The sequence below is a fragment of the Lactuca serriola genome, chromosome 1 (assembly GCF_051521515.1).
Source record: "Lactuca serriola cultivar US96UC23 chromosome 1, Lser_US96UC23_V15, whole genome shotgun sequence".
Classification (NCBI taxonomy): Eukaryota; Viridiplantae; Streptophyta; class Magnoliopsida; order Asterales; family Asteraceae; genus Lactuca; species Lactuca serriola.
Genome location: NC_136408.1, coordinates 191,686,297 through 191,697,047, shown reverse-complemented (window position 1 = coordinate 191,697,047; position 10,751 = coordinate 191,686,297).

Below are 10,751 nucleotides of genomic sequence, written 5' to 3'. Positions count from 1 at the left end.
AGTTCAGTGGTGTATTTTTCTTGATGAATGAATATTCCTTGTTGAATTTGTTTGACTTGAAGACCTAGAAAGAAGTTAATCTCTCTATTCATGCTCATTTTGAACTTGTTGGTCATGAGCTTAGCAAATTCATCTACCATGCCTTAATCAGTCGACCCAAAGATGATATCATCCACATATATTTGTACCATCATAAGGTGGTCACCATTTGCTTTTCTGAATAATATGGGATCAATCACTCCTCTCTTGTACCCGGATGAGACAAGGAATTTAGAGAGTGTCTCATACCAAGCTCTTGGGGCTTGTTTCAGACCATAGACTGCTTTTTCAAGCTTGTAGCAGTGGTCTGGAAATTCAACATTTTCAAATCCTGGAGGTTGCTGAAGATAAACCTCTTCTTTTAGTTCCCCATTGAGAAAAGCACTCTTAACGTCCATCTGGTGTACCTTGACATTTTTGTGAGCTGCGTATGCTAGAAAGATCCGGATGGCTTCCATGCGTGCTACCGGAGCATACGTTTCATCGTAGTCAATGCCTTCTAGTTGACTATAGCCCTTGGCTACAAGCCTTGCCTTGTTTTTGATGACTGAGCCAGATTCATCTAGCTTGTTCTTGAAAACCCATATTGTACCAACAATAGTATGACCTTGTGGAAGGGGAACAAGTTGCCACACTTTGTTTCTTTCAAATTCTTCTAGTTCTTCTTGCATTGCGGCTATCCAGTCCGGTTCAAGAAATGCTTCTTTGATCGTTCTAGGTTCTACCGAGGACATAAATGTTGCATAGTGGCAGTGATCAGATAAGTCCTTGGAAGACCGAGTCTGGATACCTACGGATGGGTTGCCAATAATTTGACCTGGTGGGTGGTCTTTCATCCATACATGAAGACGTGGCAGCAGATGATCAACAGCTGCGGTAGAAGGGATATCTTGGATGTCAGAGGAATATGCGGTTGGAGATGGCAGTTCCCCCTGGATTTGAGAACATCCTGCTGAATCATCTTGATTTATTGGAGCAGAATTTTCTTGAGTAATCAGGAGAGGTTGAGGTTCCCCTTGGAATGCGGACGGGAGTTCCTCTGGAACCTGAGAAGGTTCCCCCTGGACTGCAGATGGGAGAGTGACAATTCTTGGATCGGTTCTAGTGTCAGTATTCTCTATGAATTCATCATCCGAGTCCGAAGGTTCGTTTGATGGTAATGATTCGCTTCGGGCAGGAATGTAAGCAGCATCAAGTACTGAAACCTCAACGATTGCGACTAGATCCAGAGTAGAGCTTTCCCCCTCACCTGGAGAGGTGGAAGTATTGAGCGATACTTCAGATAGAGATGGTCCAGATACATCAGCATGTTGTTGTTGAGCTGCGGGTGACACCAGAACTTCGGATAGTTTCGCCGTTTCAACAGGATCAAAAAGATCGTCATAATTGACTTCAACTAGATTTAAAGGTCCTGAAGAAGCAGGAATGTCACATTCCATGATTGCAGTGGTTTCAGTGGATGGAGGGACGTTGCAAATGTGAGAATCATCAGATTTCACATTGAAGTTTTCAACGATCAACCTTGTATGTCTAATGAGCACACGATATGCAACCTTGTTAGTGGAATAACAAAGGAAGATACCTTCGTCAAACTTTGGTGCAAACTTGTTAAGTTGATCTCTGTTGTTGATCACGAAGCATCGATGCCCAAAAATATGAAAGAAGCGAACATTTGGTTTGCGGTTGTTGAGACCCTCATATGGTGTTTTATTGAGACGTTTGCACACGATACTTCGATTTTGAACAAAACATGCGGTTACTACTGCTTCAGCCTAGAAGTAGAGAGGAAGTTGGGCGAAGTTAAGCATGGATCTGGCTGCTTCAATTAGTGTGCGGTTCCTTCTTTCTACTACACCATTTTGTTACGGTGTATAGGGTGCTGAGAAGTTGTGAGAGATGCCTTTGGAAACCAGGAAACTGTTGAGAAGATGATTAGTGAACTCGGTTCCATTATCACTGCGGATGCGTCTAACTGGAAGCTTGATCTGAAGTTCGATTTCTTTGATAAAGTTAATGAAGATCTGCGGTGTTTCTGATTTGAGTCTAAGAAAGAAGACCCATGTGAAGCGTGTATAGTCATCAACAATAACCAATATATATTTTTTGTGGTGGAGACTGGCTACGGTTGAGGGACCGCAGAGATCAATGTGTAACAGTTCCAATGGTTCAGAAATAGAAGAATCCATTATCAGGGGATGACTTGCTTTAGATTGTTTGCCGCATTCACAAGCTGGACGGAGAGAATCGTTGCTGAATTTGAGAATAGGGGGACCGCAGACTAGTTCTCCAGTGACCAGGTTGTTGATGTACCGAAAGTTGAGATGAGCTAGCTTGCGGTGCCATAACCAGCTAACTTCGGATACAGCTTTAGACAGGAAGCACAACTGCGGTTTACCAATGATTAGAGAAACATCCAGAGGATACATTGTGCCTTCGGAGCGAGATTTGATTAAGCAAGTGCTTCGGTCACCCGTCATTATGTAACAGAATTGATCATCAAATTCAACACGATGTCCTACTTTACATAGTTGGCCAACACTAATGAGATTGAGTTTAAGGCTTTCAACATAAGCAACCCTCTAAATGGAAAAACTTCCCGTAGTGAGAACACCGTAACCTCGGATGACACCGTTTGCATTGTTGCCAAATGTGACATTTCCACCATTGCATATAGGCCTAAAATCCCGAAGGTACTCTAACCTTCCGGTCATGTCCAAGGAGCAGGCACTGTCAATTAACCATTCTTCTTCTTGTTCCTCCTTGCCCAAAGTCTGAGAATTACATGGTTAGTTTAGGCATCCAAACAAGTTTGGAGCCAGGGAGAATTGATGTATTTCTGAGTGATGCATAGTCCGAGGTTGCATGAACAGGTCTCTTGTCAACTTTTAGACCTAGTCCTGGGTGTTTGTTCAGATTTGGACTGTTGTGAGTTTTTTGAAAGATACGAGGTTTCTGACTTTGATTTGATTTGACATGAGATAAAACCTTTTGACAACTGCACTGACATTTACAAAAAGAGAGTTTGTCATTGAATCTGATATTTTGCTTGGTCAACGGTTTATAGAGTGAATTGGACTTGGTACTGGTCCGAGGTGGGTAACTTCTGAAAGGTTTGACATGCATGTTGCTTGGTTTCTGAAAAGTTTGTTTTGAACTAGGTTTAGCACGTGTAAATCTTTGAGTCCCTTTAGGTGGATTTGGTAAGATACCCTTCCATTTGATAAAAGTTTGATGTGATTTTAAAAGTGTTGGAGTGGGTAAAATTCCTTTCCAATTAGGGTCATTTGAGGAATAGACCTGAAAAACGTAGTTTCTTACAAGTTTAACACCTTTTTGGGTTGTGTCAGAAGTAGCAGGAATGACTTTTGAAATTGAACTTCCTTTTTTGCTTATTTCCATGAAAGAAGAGTTTTTTGAAATGTAGTTTGTGAAAACAAATTTTTCTGGACTCTTAGATTTTGGAATTCTCACATGCTTCTTATTTTTTGAAAAACTTTGTCTGTTTGTGCCTCGAGATCTAATTTCTTCTTTGAAAGCCCTTTTTGCCAAAGATTTTGGTGAACCGCAGTCATTGTTATTCAACTGCGGTTTCCTGGAATTTTTCGAATGATTTTGAAAACGTAGGCTTGAATCATCAGAACTTGAGGATTCTGGAATTTGAGAGCATTGGCCTACTTCAAAATTTTCTATAGATAACTCATGAAATATCGGCTGAAGAGTTGTGGTTCCTTGAACTGATGATTTTGGTAGAGATGATTTAACTACCACAGAGTAGGTTTTAGATGAAACTGCGGTGGGACACTTCTGGGACATTTGACTACAATGTTGGACACTATGGTCTGAGGACAAAGATGGAAAGTCCTTTGAGACTTCGGGGCCTTCAACAACAATTTCTTCATCAATTATGGATGAAGTTTGAGAATTTGAATGGATGGTGCCACTGATAGGAATTTGATCACATGTGTGACCAGAAGCCTGAGGCACAATTTCCTCAATGACATAATTATTGCTTAAATTGTGTAGTCTACCGAAGTGAGTTTTGATATCTTCGGGAAAAGTCTTGTCATTGACAAGGAAATGAAATTCTATATCAGGAGGGACATACAATTTGTCTTTGTTGAACCGGGGTGAGGAATCCATTGCGGTAGGATACCCATTTGACCAAACCCAATTATATTTATTGTCCACGGTTCCATTGTTTACCAAATTTTCAATAGCCTCACTTTCATTAAACAATTTTCCAATTAAGAGATTTAAGCGTACAATTTCTCTCTGAGCTAAATCTCTCTGGTTCAAAGCTATCTCTAATTGGGTTTCACTTAACATTCTAGCATCTTTCTCTAACTCTAAATCCTTCTCTAACATTGTCATCTTAAGTCTCTTGTTATCCAGTCGTCCTCTCACATGGAACATCTCTTGGGACACAATGTTCTTCTCATCTAAGGCTTTGTTATAGTCTGTAAGGACGGCATCACAAGTGTCATTAAGATCATCAATGTAGGGTTGACAATCATGCATACTATAATTTAAAGTTTGGATCATGAGTTTTACCTGTTCGACAATGCTTAGAGTCCCATCCTTTGCCATGTAGCAGCAGTTTTTGCTCAACATTGTTGACCCATCATCATCCACAGTGGCCAGCATGCAAATTTTCCCTTTTTCCTTTAACATTGCTGATGGTCTCTTCTTCGTCTCTGGATGACCAAACTTGATGGTCTCTTTTGATATGGACCACATATGCCCTTTCCTTTTCCTTTTCTTCCAGCTCTTGAGCCATTCTAAGGTAGAATGCTCTGTCTTTGACTACATTCACCTTACAATCTTTTGCAAAATGATTTTCTTTATTGCATTTGTGACAAATCACCACGTGTCACACCCCCAAACCAAGGATGGCGGAAACGTCCGGGGGTGGAGGACTTCATGTACAGTATCACAACAACGTGTATAATAGTGCTCAAAGTAAATACAACCATCATAAATATAATTGAAAAAGTTACACCAAAGTATATGTTTACATGTTCCAAAATCAATTACATTATGATGACAAAAATAAGTTGTTGACGGTTTAATGTCCCATCCTCAAAAGCGCTGAAGTTTTCCTGTTTCACTGATTTCCTGAGAATACAAGTAGTTTTGAAAAAGTGTCAACAATTAAGTTGGTGAGTTCATAAGAGTTTTGTTTGAAGTAGAAACCGTTTTCCTTGTCAAATCGATAGAGTTTGATTTCCAGAAAATCCAATATTTTCTTAGTTAAGTGTGAACAGAATATTCCTATATGATGTGTTAATGAACCCTAGAATGACCCGTAGCTTTCTCCTATAATCATCTAGCATATATAAGTTATATAAGATTTAAGTTAGATAAAACGTTGAATATAGTGGGTCTGCCCTAGGTCCACAACCAAACAAGGAACAAGAGATGAGGCGGGCCCACCAATTCTAAGCCAATCGAAACTAAATTCTTATACGACTCAAGCATATACGCTCAACGATTATAGTTGAAGTCTAACAATTCTAGATGAAATATAGTTTTAATATCATAATAACTATTTTGTGAGAACCCGGTACTTTGGAATGTACCCCACTCACATGAAAACCCGGTACTTTGGAATGTACCCCATTCGTATGAAAACCCGGTACTTTGGAATGTACCCCTTTTATATGAAAACCCGGTACTTTGGAATGTACCCCCTTTATATGAAAACCCGATACTTTGGAATGTACCCCATTCGTGTGAAAACCTTTTTCTAATGTAAATGATCATAAACTATACCTATTATAGTTTATCATAATGTTTGAAATGTATATGCAACCTAACTATACTTATTATAGTTTAGTGTGTTTATTTGTGGTGTATAAGAACCCTTTCTATGTAAGTCAAATGTATAGTACAATATAGCTATGTTTACCTTGCTTTGTTTTGTACTAATGGTTATGATGGGGGATTCTTATAAATTCAGTAAGTATTTTCTATTATATAAGTATGCCACTACAAGAAAATACATGTAATATATGATGTCCTCAAAGATTTAACACTTTGCTCAGCATATTACAAAGTGTTTTGAAAGTTATAAGCTGTTAACTAACTCTTAACCTTTCTGCACTGTTTTAGAAAAATCACAGAAAAATCATACGAAGTCGAAAACTAGATCCGTAAATTTTGAGAGTTCCTAAAATGTGTGTAGTTTACTAATAAATTTTATCATGATTTTTGGAAGCCTTTAACTTGTATTAAAATGCTCATATTCACAGACTGGTCCGGATTTGTGTTTGAAAGGACAAGCTGTTTTGTAAAAATCACCATCAATTGTTGAAAAATCGTGTGGAGATGTGCAAGTAGTCATTTTAAAGCTAAGAAGTGGAACTACTTGCACCTAAAGCAGTTTTGAAAACTAAAATGTTTAAGTTGTCCAAAACATTCTGTGAATGGAGTTGAACTTTTCTGATGAAGGCTGTTAGAAAAGTTTAGTTATGTTCTTGGTGTTTTAACTTGTATTCCCCCTCCCCCCCCCCCCCCCTAAAAACATGAGAAACCATGAAAATGTAGGGGGTATGAACTAACCTTGAGTGATTTCAGAAGATGGATGATTGAGAAAAGAAGTGTTCAACTCAAGAACACTCGGGAGATGCTTGAAGATTTGAGGAGCTAATCAACAAATATGACGATATTTGTGTAAGCAATCAATGATTTGAGTAGAATCAAGTGTAATAATCACAAGGAGGATGAATTATACTTACCAAGAGAAGAATAAACCTTGAAAATCAGTCTTGAAATAGAGAGAAAAAGTTTGAGAGAAAAGTTGTGTTGTATTTTTGGTGAAATGAGAGCAAGTGGAAGAAAATAAGGAGAGAGGATGAATGTCCAGCTCTCAAAATGTGGGAATGACTTGTGAGTGAGGTGAAAAGGACAAGGAAGTGACAAGGTATGGTGGGGAGGAGTATGGGTTAGTCATGGAGTGGGTATGGTGGTTGCTTGTGTCATAGAATAAAGGAAAGTCAACACTCCACCTCTTCTACTTCACCAACTCTTTTTGGATAAGGTTTTGTCCTTAAAAACATGATAAATAATTAATTATGGGTCCTTATACGTTAAAATAAAGTTTTGGGTGAAAATCCCGCGTTAAAACAATTAAAAACGAAGTTAAAATGAAGTCGTAGTTGAAAACCGGAAAGAAAAAGGCTAACAGTGAAGCTTCTCGGAAGGGGGCCGAAGGTTCGGTCCCTTCTCATGCTGGGTCCGAAGCGAGGCTATGCGAAACAGTAGGAAGCGAGAAGGAGGCTCGGTCCGAAGTCATCAAAAGCGAACTAGACTGAGGGGCAATATGGAGCGAAATGGACCGAGTGAACAGTACCTTCGGGTTCGGTTCTCAGCAGGTTCGGGTTCGGCTCAAAAGGGTTCGGTCCCTAAGAGGACTTTCGGCCCTAAGAGGGGTTTCGGGTCCCTAAGAGGGGTTTCGGGTCCTTAAGCCTATTTTGTCCGTTTTTGCCCCGTTTTAAACCGTTTTTGACCTGGTTAAGGGTCGGAATGACCTGAATGACTTCAAAAAGTTACGGAAACTTTTGAGAGAGATTTGGGTGAGATTTGACATTCTTGGAAAGATTTCTCATACAAAGAGATATTTGGGAGAGATTTCACATACTTAGAGAGATTTGGGAGAGATTTGACATTCTTGGAGAGATTTCACATACAAAGAGATATTTGGGAGAGATTTCACATACTTAGAGAGATTTGGGAGAGATTTCACATACAAAGGGATATTTGGGAGAGATTTCACATACTTAGAGAGATTTGGGAGAGATTTGACATTCTTGGAGAGATTTCATAAACCAAGAGATATTTGGGAGAGATTTCACATACTTAGAGAGATTTGGGAGAGATTTGACATTCTTGGGGAGATTTCACATACAAAGAGATATTTGGGAGAGATTTCACATACATAGAGAGATTTGGGAGAGATTTGACATTCTTGGAGAGATTTCACATACAAAGAGATATTTTGGAGAGATTTCACATAATTAGAGAGATTTGGGAGAGATTCTCGATAAGAAGAGATAGAGTGAAAACAATTGAGAACGGTTTCGTGTGTGACAAATGTGAGTGCCCGGCTTCGCAATGCAAGGTCCGTAAACCCCGTTAAGCCTTGTTTAAGGATCTTACACACTCCCGATGAGTATGCAACATTGTTTTATCGGTTCGGCTCGCCACGTACCACAGTTTTAGGTTAAGGAGATCTAGATGTACGCACTTTTCGATTTATGATCTCTCATTAGAATAGCGAGTTGCTTAGTAAATACATAACGTAAGCCCTAGTACACAAGGGTTAGTTGGGTTGACCGGTTTGACTTGTTGACTTTATTTGACTTTGAATTGACCAGAATTTGACGATTGTCACATCATCCCCCCGTTAGAGGGAATTTCGTCCCGAAATTTGCACTTTGAATGGGGATCCAAGAATTCGGAGGAAAGATGGGGGAAACTTTTCGCAATACAAGAAATCGATTATGGTGAGGAATAATCCGCCTGATGTCACATGTCGGCCTTGAAATTTCTTATTGTTTATGCTCTCATTTTAATCTTTGGCATTACTACTATGCATGCTTTAATCGATGCTAGATTTAACATAGAAAGAAATTTATAATTTAAACGTCGATGTTAGAAATACGTACTGATATTTGCGGGTTCCGGGGTGGTCTCTCCTTCGGTGATTGTAAGCACCCTTCCACCACCACTGGCATCTCTTGTTCTTGGGCAGTCCCTTTTAAAGTGTACCGTTTCTCCACACTTGTAACAGGCTGGGCTTGCTCCAAATCCAGGGACCTGATTGATGGGTCGTGCTGGTGCCTTACAGAAACAGACAATGTGCCCCTCTCTATCGCAGTTTTTGCAATGCATCTTCCGGCAAGCCCCAGTGTGATGGAAGTTACACTTGTTGCATTTCGGAAGGGTTCGAGCGTATTGTTTCATGGGGTTGGCCTGGTGAGGGTTGTGGCAGCATGAACAACAAAAATTGGCGTGGTTGTCGTAGTGTCATGGCTGGCACGATGGTCGATGAGTTGTTGTGCCAACTCTTTGGCGCTGTCGAAGGTAGTTGGTATTGAGGCCAATACACTATCATGAATCTGGAATGATAGCCCCCAAAGGTATCGTTCTACCTTTTTCTCCTCTGGGGTGACCATTACAGGACAGAGGAGTGCTAGGTCATTGAATCGGGCGGTATAAGCTTCGAGATCCGTCCCCGACATTTTGAGGTTCCAGAGTTCCTCTTCCAGTTTTTGCACTTCGCCTCTTGGGCAATATTCTTTCAGCATCAAAGCTTTTAAATCCTCCCAGCTTATAGATTTAGCCACTGCAGGAGTAAGCGACTTAACTCTGCCGTTCCACCAAGTAAGAGCTTTTCTTGTGAAGGTGAATGCCGCATACTTGACCTTGCTCGCTTCGGGACAAGCACAGATTTCGAAGACTGCTTCGGTCCTTTCGAACCATTGCATCAGCGCGATGACGCCCCCGCTTCCATCGAAAGGATCGGGTATGCCATTCATGAAGTCTTTGTAAGAACACTCCTTAGTACGCCCCGTGCTGTCCCCCTGATTCGAGTTAGTATTCCCGGATCCGAAACCGCCGAAACCATTTGTACCCATTTGCGACATTGCTGCCGCCACGGCTGCTGTTACTGTAGCCTGAAACATCACAGGATCAAACTCTGGAGGTGGTGGCGGAGGGGGCGGTGCTGAGTTTACAGAAGGTCTTGGTCTTTTCCTTGGTGGCATGGTTCTGTCATAAAATTTGCAAGTGAATGATCAGATGGTAAGTTGCTACTAGCAAAGACAAGTCAGTTGTTATTGAATTAGATTTTTCTGCATTATGCTCCGATTTAAGAATGCCTTATATGTAATTCATAAAGGAAGTCCATATGAATGAATTTCATGAGTTTAGTAGGTTTTGTATCCAAGTCAAACCTTGATATTTGATCCAACCTTTGAAAGAGAATTGGGAATGATCCCGGAGCTAAGTTACTCTAGTCCAACAACTTGACTAGAGTGGGTTTCAGATAGAATCCTATGGTAGCATGATGGAAGTATTTGAACAAAGAGTGTCATAGAATTTAGCCGACTGACAAAGTCAATGATGTTTAAGATGTAACAGGCTTGGGAAAATTGACCTTGTAGAGGGTCTTACATCACATCCGGAGCAGGAGAGTTTTGGTCGCCAAAAGGCCTAACCAAAAGTACCTACAGTACAAGATAGTTTCATAGAGGATGCCACATAGGACATTGATAGGAAAAACGATTCCTTTTTAACAGGGAAAGAAAGTAAGGTATCTACTACTGGCGGCGGTCATCCTTCTGGTGAACCCTCAGTTCAGCTAGTTACCGCTCCTTATCAAGCATGTGCCTTTCGTACACCCTCTGGCGTACTCAGAGTTCTTATGACTTTGGTTCATGTTTCAGCCAGTGCTTGCAGCATGGTTTCAAGGTCTCTCTCAGATTTCTCACGAGTGTGCTCTAGGTGATTGATGTGGATTTTATGCATTCTTGTATTTGCATCGACCTCTACGATATGATGGAGAGTTGTTCTGCCCTGAATCTCGTTTCGGGCAACTCTACGGACCAGGATTGGAAGAATTCCATATGCTGAGCTTCCTTCGCTTATGTCGTAGAAGCTTCGGTCTCCACTAAACGGCATAGGTTGGTCTTGCTCTTCGCTCCAGGTTT